The sequence below is a fragment of the Passer domesticus genome, chromosome 6 (genome assembly GCF_036417665.1).
Source record: "Passer domesticus isolate bPasDom1 chromosome 6, bPasDom1.hap1, whole genome shotgun sequence".
NCBI classification, from domain to species: domain Eukaryota; kingdom Metazoa; phylum Chordata; class Aves; order Passeriformes; family Passeridae; genus Passer; species Passer domesticus.
In genome coordinates, this window is record NC_087479.1 from 34,181,726 (window position 1) to 34,191,250 (window position 9,525).

General features: G+C 42.9%; 1 long non-coding RNA gene across 2 annotated transcripts; it reads right to left on the reverse strand.

Annotated features, from left to right (window-relative positions):
* Positions 1–279: 279 nt before the first annotated feature.
* On the reverse strand, positions 280–9,511 carry LOC135303086 (uncharacterized). Of its 2 annotated transcripts, XR_010364610.1 has the most exons (4): positions 7,222–9,511; positions 2,521–2,600; positions 2,235–2,319; positions 280–2,026 (listed from the first exon to the last, which is right to left on the reverse strand). It is a non-coding gene; the product is annotated as an uncharacterized LOC135303086 (long non-coding RNA). The 2 variants fall into 2 exon arrangements; XR_010364609.1 differs by lacking the exon at positions 2,521–2,600 and having other exon boundaries at positions 283–2,026.
* Between the last annotated feature and the right edge of the window lie 14 nt (positions 9,512–9,525).

Consider the following 9,525-nt stretch of genomic DNA (forward strand, 5'->3'; position numbering starts at 1 on the left):
TCAGAGATGTTGATTGTCCTGTCGTGGAGCCAAGGGTAGCACCTGCTACATAATCACTCTCTTCTTGCTCTGCCCTGTGGCTAATGGGTTTGAGATAAACCAGTCGGGGCCCTGCCCTCGGTATAAGGTGGAGGCCCTGCTGTTCCCAGCCTAAGAAGGGTCAGTGGGGACCCTAGCAGTCGTGCAGGGAGGCTGCTTTTCTTCTTTACTGAATTTTGGCAGCAAAATCAGGAATTCCAGAACAAGGTGGTAAAAATGCAGTGGAGGGTGGGAGGGGTCTGGGTGCAGGGGCATGTGGTGCTGTTCATCTGAGGCACTGGAATAGGGTTTTCTCACTTATTACTGCAATAGAGAACAAAGTGTGTTGCTGTTTTGGTCAGTTTATCAATTAATGGGCTGGTCCTGGTCCCAGTGAGTTGAGAAGCAAGGATTAATGCCTTGTAGCTTCCTCATGCAATTAGCAAAGATAATTATGAGAGATTCAGAGAGATTAAATGTTTTTTTTTTTTTCCTTCTCCCTCTGTTCTGCATGTGTATGAAGTCATCTTCACTTTACACCTAGGGTTACTTTTTGTAGTTTCTGAGGATGCCCATCACCGTTGCATTTGGGCCCTTCCCCCAGGAGCACAAACCCACCAGCAGCATCTTATTGCTAACCTGAAGCCTAGGGGGTGAGGAAGGGATGTAAATGGGGCAAGAGAAATCACTCTTTGCAGTCTCTCTCCGGCAGTGTCAGGGGTGACACTGCAACCCAAACATGATCTCTCAGGGCATAGGGGAGATGATTTGCCACCCAGCTTAATGACTGAGTTAATAAATTCTCCAAACACGATGCCCTTCTGGGCACTTGATGCAGTTTCCTTTGAAATTTTCAAAATTACAAAGTATGATTTTTTTGTTTTTTAAAGCCCAAAAGATCTTTATTATTTTATTGTGTTCCATAACCAAGAAAAAAAAAGTTATAAATAACTTTTATGTGTCTCCTTTTTAGTCTGGTGAGGGAGCAGAGGAATATTACTGCTTGAGGGGGATTCCCACCCTCCCCTGCTTCTCAAAGAAAGCTTGCCTTGTTTTAAGTGTTTTCCTTCTGCCTGTCTCCATAGAAAATATAAGGGATATGGGATCTGGTATTCATTATAAGCTCCCAACAGAGTAAGATCAATGAAACTTTAAATAAAGCAGCTGTGAGCCAGTATGTTATTTAGCTGCTGAAGTTAAAAACATGCTTAACAAAAGCAGAGCATAATCATTTGGTGAGGGTCTTTATTCCCTCTTTCAGAAGCTTCTGTGATACCATCTTGTGGCTGGTGCTTCATAGCCACCCAAGGCAGATCTTGCCTGAATTTTCATCTGTGTACCTACCTGTCTACTAGAGTGTGGAGCCTGTCTACTAGATCATGAAGCACCTGGCTAATACATAGCCATGGCTACTTTTACCTTTGAAATTAGGGATGTCAGTTTAAGCATAAAACCACCCTTTTCTTCATTGAATGTGAAAAGGATTTGGTAAAACAAAACAAAAAAAAACCCTTAAAATTGTATTTTCTTTAAATAGGGAATGAATTTTTTAATGCTCTTCTTTGTTTTGTTTTTCTTCCTTTTTTGTTCTAGCTTTGGGAGAAAAAAACCCCAAAAAACCAACAACCCAACCCAAAATGGGATTGAAGCCCAGTGCAGCTGTCAGGAACACTTCAAGTTTCCCTGTGTGTAGAGTTTGGTCAGTGTGTTATACTTTGAGTGCAGAGCCCATCAGTATTTTGCCCGAGTCACTCCTCTTCCATGAAGCTGCCTGCCAGAGCCAGTGCTTTATGTCCATATTTCCATTTCAGACAGCAGAGTTAGGGTCATGGAGAGCATTTTTCACCAGACAGGGAGTTCATTTTCCTTCCTCTCAGCAGCACAGTCCAGAGCAGCAGAGGATGATCAGGCCAGCCTTGTAACATGAATTCAGCCTAGCCTGAAGAAAAGGTTTCTGAGCTTCCAGGAGACACCCTCCCAGCAACAGATGAGGAGGGGTGGGAGTCACCTGTGGGAGCAGCAACATATTTAAGCATCTTGATAATTATAAATTTTATCAGCTGTCTTGCAGCTGAGTCTAAGACATGGGAAAAACAAAGCAAGGGTCACTCAAGACCAATGACATTATCAGAGGCTGGAAGGACTTACAAGAAAAGATGAAAAGAGATAACTGTGTATGTCAGCTATGCAGGACAGCTAAGGAGGGTTGTTATTACCATTCAAAAGGAACAGTCCCCAGGGAAGAAAAAGGAGCCTTTATCCTATTCCAAGGGCTTGTAACTCAATGTGACAGGAGAAATTCTGAAACATAAACATGGGTTAAACAGACAAAAAATAAAGTGTCTTGTAATGGCATTTGTTAAACTGAAGTGACTTCCCACAGAGAGTAGCAACAGCCAAGACTCTTGGCTTATCTCTGTGCTGGAGAGGGGACATATTTTCCTTTGGAAAGGCAGAAGGTGGTGGTGAGGAGACAGAGCAAGTAATGAAGAGTGGACTGACCTGCCAGGCTCTTTGTGTTCCAGCTTTCTGCTGTCCAGAATAGCCTGTGCCAGTTGCTTCCCCTCCTTGCCATTCAATGCCTGAATTTGACAGTAGTCACAAGAGGACTTTTCTGCTTGTGTATATGCTGGGAGCCAGCAAACTAGGGATGCTGGAGAGTCATGTAGCACTATGAGACCCTTGGCAAAGCTGTTGTGGCATTACTTAATGCTGTGCAGCTCAGGGGGCTGCATGAGAGAAGCCATGGCTGTTTTAGAGCTGCAGAAATGGTGCCAAATAGAAAAGAGATCTGCACAGTCATGTCTTTTGTTTTGGGCAGACGCATATTCAGAACACTGTGGTGGCCAAACACTTCACTCTAGAGCAATAGGTGGAACATGTGCTTGAGTAACTGTGCTTTGCAGCCTGGCATGCACTGCAGCTCACTGCACATCACTGTCAGGGCTCTGAGGTTAACTTAGTTTGAGCTGACCCTCATACAGCCCTTTAAATCCACACAGAGAGTAGCGGGCTTCAGACAAATCCCTATGCTTAAGAAATAAGAGCTGAACCACTGCCGAGGTGTCCCCTGAGCCTTCCAGCTGCTGCACCCCGGGAGCTGTCCCACCTTTCATCTGTAGTGTCTGGTGCTGATCATCCTTAATGCCTGCAGATGACAGTGCTTTGTGGCACCAAACACCCCTTGCTCATGAAGGGCTTCTTGCAGATAGAATCCGTGTCTGAGGATAATACAACCCAAAATCTGCTTAATTTTCTCTTACATTTAGACAACCTTTCCAGCACTTGTGGCTGCAAGGGAAATTTTCAGAGAATTAATTGTCTTCTTGAGGGTTTGGCTGGCTGGCATTATGGGTTTGCAGAAGGGTGAATTCCAGTGCCCTCACTAATTATTCTAGCTCTGTGTTGTTGTATTTGTCACATAGATTATGGGATAGTGTAAAGCTCAAGGGCCTGATGTTACCTGGTGGCACAGTCCCCAGCAGGGAATGAGCACTTCAGAGATAAATTCCCTGGTGTGGATATGGTGAGATGTGGACCTCATTAGTACCCCTCTGACAGCAGAGCCCTGTCAAGGGGGAGGAGTGATAGTTCTGGTTCAAAAAAACCCAAAATAATTCTTATTAGAGTATCTCTGAAAGCTGAGTTGGTAAAATGGAAGGAGAGGGAACAGCAAGAATGAGAAGCTGGGAGCAGAAACCTCCAGAAACAGGCCTGTCACTGAATTGACTATAGCATCAAATGACATCTACAGAAAGATCAGGTATACATGTACTTTAGGCAATATGAAAAGAAACACCTTGGTATTGGTATGAGAACATTCAAAGGGTTATCATGCTTGTATATACACACACCTTTTCAAAGTAACTCAAGTGACATATAAATAAAATACAAGTTATGCATCATTCCTGGATGGTTAAAAAGGTACTGAAAATACAGTTTGCTTTCCAGCAACATCCGTCAGAAGGCTGAAGAAAGCATAATGTCATATATATGTGTGTGTATATATATATATATATTTTCCAGGTCTTTTCAGGAAAGGGAATGAAATCTTGTCATTTCAATGAGGATCAATTTCAATGAGGCAAGCTTTGGTCCCTTTCCTTGCACTTCAGGTCATCCCATTCACTTTTACTGTTTTTGTTCATTTCAGTTTTTTCTTTTAATTTTTTTTTTAGCATTTCATTTCTTCAGTTTCTTCTCTTGTCTCTCTATTTACCTTTCTGGCCTGCTTTTGGGATTTCAATGGGAAAAATTTCAGCAACTTTCAGTCCTTTTCACTGCACCTCTTTTCATCTCAGTAATTTGGTTGTAGTCATGCCATTTGCAAATTTTCTGGACTTTTTCAGTTGCACCTGATTTGATCATATCTCCTTTCCAGAGCATTTGTTACTTTAGGTTCTCTGATTTCAATATTTAATTCCCTTTCCTGAAAGGTAGAATATATATTTTTGTGTAAGTTTTTTCCTTTTTTGTTTTTGTTTTAATATATGTAATGTGACCTCTATTTTAAACAGTCTCTTGTACTTACAGCCTATTGACATTTTTCCTGGACTGGGGACGTATGTGGTAGAATGTTTTAATGTTGTTTTTCCTCAATTTAACTGTGTTCTAACAATAAGAAATAAACACAGCATTGATTGGGCTTGTATTGTCCTCCCCCGACTTGAACTGCATGGAAAATAGGGTGGGATGAACAGAAGGAACTTACAGCATTCATAACACTCCAACCTTCCATGAAGGTTTGACTTCTATTCATCAAATATAGCAGAAAACAATATATATTCCTCTTTATGAATAGTGTGGCATTCTGTGGTGAGGAAACTGAAGTTATTGTTAAATCTTGTCTGTCATTCTGCCATTCACTTCATAACTTGGCCCTTAAATATCACACCCTCTTTTCTTATCTTCAGAGAATTTGAAACTCTTCCAGCCTGATTCATCGGCATGTTTTAACACTGCATGCTCTAATCTGTTTAACAAATTATTAATGCAGGTATTGAATGATTCCATGCTCAGAAGAGACCCCTGATTCCCCAAAGGCACTGCCTCTAGGCTTGTCAAGGAGCTATTTTGAGTGCAAACTGAAAAAGTTGTACTTTCAGCTTACAATGAATTTTATTTTGCCATTTTTCTAGTTGCTTAAATATGGACTAAGAGATTTATTATGGTCAGGGTTAACACATCTCTATTTCCCCCCCTTGCCTGATAAGTTAGTTATTGCAGTAAGGAGTGTTGTATTCACTTGAAACATCTTGATCTTGACTGCCTGCCCTGTTGGCAGAAGCTGCTGACCAGTCTACTGAATGAAAGTGTGTAAAAATTGATGATTTAATCTTTTGTTCCATTGCCTGACCTTTGAAGTCTGCCAATCGAAAAATCACTGCACCACTGGGAAATTAGCATTTGGTATTGTACTAGAGATTTCTCAGAAATGGTTCATTAGTTACTTCACAGAGTATAAGGATTAAAAGTGCTGTTTTCTTGAGAAAAGGTGAACTTTCTTCATCCTATTCTTCCCCTATTATGACCTATATCCTTCATACTCTGTTTAAAGTGAGTACTGTGTCTCAGTTAAGCAAAAGGTGAAGACAACATGCTCAGTGTTTGCAATCTGCCCTCTGCTGAAAACAAAAACTGTTGCCAGTGTTAGTCCCTGGGTCTCTGTACACAGAGAAGGTGGTTTGTCAAAACAAAGACACAGTATGATTGAAGCTGCTTGGAAATGTAATGGCAGACCATGGCAGTTGTTTGGGGGGCAGCTCTGACCTGAAGTTAAATCATGGCTTTCAGAAAAGGGCCAGACAAGGAAGGCCACATGATCCTGCAGATGATCTCCTGTTACCCTCGGGAGGTTTATAAATAGCTTTGACCCCATAAGGTGTTTTTGCAGCAGTCTACAGCTTGCTCTCACAGTGTTCTGAGATTTCCTCACGTGTTTGCATTCAGCATCTAAAAGTAAACACACTGAGCTGTGTAAGCTTGTTCTGATGATTCAAATATTAACCCAAGGAAAAAAACATCCTTTCCACTTCGTACCTGTAATCTTCATGCTGGACCAGGTTCCAGCTGCCCATCTGCAGCTGGCATAAATTTGCATAAAAGCTAACCTAAACCTTGTTGCATTTATAGATCATGTAAAAATGTGATGGTGCATAAGGCCTTGTCATTATTAAATTTCTACTGGGATATGATCTGATGTGATGGTGCACTACTCTGTTGTCAATCTGCCTTGACTGCTTCACACAGTGGCAAACTGCAGAGACATCAGCAGTGCCTGCTCCCTGTCCAGAAGAGGGGATGGTCAGTTCCTGCCTCTGCTCCCTCCTCCTGAGCCACAGCCATGGAAGACACATACTCACCTGAGCTAAAAGGTAAAGTCTGCAACTTCACTGTTGAGCTACAGATCCCCTGCACCTAAGGTACCTTCAGGACGAGCTTAATACTGCTGCTGGGCTATAATTAATGGGATGTTAATTATTACGTTTGGCTAGAAAAGATGAGTGTGAGGAGCTGTTATCCAGGGCGTTCTGGCAGGAGGCAGCTGAAACAAGGCAGGTCAGGCTGTGAGGGTCTGTCGGGACTGTGGAAGAGCAGCCTCAGTCAGGCTCCCTAACTCTACTGCCTGCTCAGTGATACAGCCCCAGGGCAGCACGTTTCACCCTGAGTTACAGTCTGCCAAAAAAAAGGATTCTACTTGCTAAATATACTTCTGGGTGGTGGGCAAGGGCTCTCAGCCTGACACAAAGATATAAGAAATCTATATTTTTAGATTTGAGCAATTTGAAAAGCTTAGCTTTTCCAGAAAGTGGAAAAACAAAAAAAAACAAACCTGTGAAAAACTAATTTCTGAATGTGCTATTCTGTTATTTTTTGTCAGTTTCCATTTTCTTTCTCCAAATATTTTGAAGAAAAGCAATTGGTGCTCAATTATTAAATTCTCTATTCAGTGTTTGCCACCTACTTGAGACTTTTGTAAAGCTGTTCTTGAACCCTCATTGCTGCTACTTCTAAGAGAGCTACACTTCTGTAGCAGTAACAGAAATATGTTAGTTTAGTTAGTCATGGAGCTTTGGAAAAAACAGAACAGAGAATGCAAAGGTAACTAAGAGTACAGGAAAGGAGAAAACAAAGAACAGTAGAAGAGATTAACACAGATAACCTAGTGGATAACATAGTGGAAGAAGTAACAAATATATTCACCAGCAGCAGGAGAGGATGCCAGCTACACTTCTGCTTTCATTCAAGAAGTCTTGTAGGACTGGGCAAAGTGCTGAGTCTCTGGCTCCAAGGCTTACAGCAGCTTCACTGTGGATCTGTGGAACAGCAGGTTTTGTGGAGGGTCTTCAGCAGTGCTAGACAGTCTCTGAACTGGAGTCTCTATTTTCCCTCTCTCACTCCTTTTTTCCCTGTTTCCTCCTCCTCCCTGGTTTAAAACTATCTCTAGGGTGAGGCCATATAAACTTCTTGTATCCTGAGCATCCTGCAGCAAGTTATGCTAGAGGTCTACTATCAGTTGGTGAGGAACCACCTCTTTTTGTACCTTTTGACTTGGACTCCATTAGTTTCATTTGATTACTTTTTTTTTTTTAATTTGGAAGAGACAGCAAAGAGTTATTCCTTGTCAACTGTTTTCAACAAGCAGACATTAATGGTATATGAGACTTTGTTTCAACTTTCATTTCATCTTCCTCTGCCTCATGACCTTCTCACTTCCAAACAGTAACTGTATTTCCTTAGTTACCTTGATTAATAAACTACAAGGATTTCAGCCAGCTTGTGTGGCTCCCAACAACCAGAACTGCAGGAAGGTGGACGCTACTGGGCTAGCCAGCAGCAATAATATTAAGTCTGGTGGTCTTCGGACAACCTCAAGCCAAAGGAGAAACAGTACTGCCTGTTTACATAAAACTTGGAGAAACTGGGTAGGAAACAAATCTGCTTGCTCATGACCCTCACATGAGAAATCCATGAGAATAGAAGAGCGTGTGACCAAAATTTTTGCTGGTAACAGCCTTAGATAACACAGGAATGTCCTAAAGAGGGATTGTCATCTCCCGAATCTCCTCCTGACTTTTGATGCTTTTCCTCCAGTGTTCCAATGCAGGGGGATTTCTGCTTGGCATTACAAGGACAAGGCTTTTTAAACTGCAGTTTTGCACTGCTAAATTGAACAGCCCTTCCTTAAAGGGGCACTTCTGCCCCTTCCCCTCTTCTCCATTCAGTGCTAACCCTTGTTTTTATCCCTCTCCAAGCTGGTTTTCATGGAGTTAAACCTTCTGCTTGCTGCCTTTTCCAGCACTACCTTTTGCTGGTTTAGCTTTGTGCACCAGCTCACTCTGCAGACAGGAGAGTCCTGGTGTTGGCAGGAACAGAACTGCCTGTTCCCATGGCACCTGTTAAAGCTCTGTAACTCCCTATGAAATTAGCACTCTTATATGTTAGATGGCACATCTCAATGTATCTTCCTCAGCAGGCAAAGGCTATGATCCACAGGGATAATCCCAGCATTGTCTTTTCTTGCTCAAAGGAAAGTCCTCAGGTCCTCCCTGTACTGCAGATTTTCCCCTCTGTGCATCATCCTGGCTCTCCTCGCAGATGCTGCCTCTGCACAGGATGGAAATGTGCATTTTTGGAACCCAAGAGAGAAGCAAGTGATGCAGACAGTGCCCTTGCCGAACCTTTAGCTACACGGTAACCTTTCCATCACTGCCTGCAGCAGAAATAACTTTCCCATCTTTGGTACTCTGCTGCTGTTGCGGTTTGAGGAGTGACTATGGGGGCAGTCGTGCAAAGCTATGATGTCAGCACCATCACGTGCTGCATTGTTCCAGGGAAACAGATGTCGGTGACTAAGCACGGAAAAGAGAAATTCATCCCACAGAGGTCATTAATAACAGAGCCTGGGTGTAACAAAGACGGCCCACAAAGGGAAGGGGTAGGGCTGGGACTCAGGGCAGCACGGGACTTCAGGTGACAAGTCAGGAAAATGCTATTTATAGGATGATACTGTAATTATCAAAATGCACCAAAAGAGGCAGCCTGCTGCAGCTGTATCTGCTGGCTTTTTGTGTAAAGTCAACAGATCCAGCAGTGCACAGATCTGGTAAGGACGGTCACAGAGCTGCATCCTCTGTCTGTACTGAAAAACAGCAGGTGAATCTTCAACTTTCAGATGTCTTCATTTCAAATATGCCTTGGGACAATCTCTTGCCATTACTGCAACCACCTAGAAGCCAAGGTGTGATAAATTCTGCAGAGTTATGTAAAATGGAGACAAAGCTCAGCTCTCTCCCTTGTCACCACACATTTGATTCCAAATGAGGATTTAAGCAGATCAGGATCTCATCTATTTTCCTCCCCTCATTCTTTGTTCAGCAGGGGCCAGAAACGCCTGACGCAAGCCCTTGCCCGCACCCAAGGTTTTAGCCTGCTGTGCAGTGGATGGGTAAAGCCCATGGTTGTGTTCCAGCCCTGAGCGCAGCGTTCCGCCCCAGGCCCCGCGGC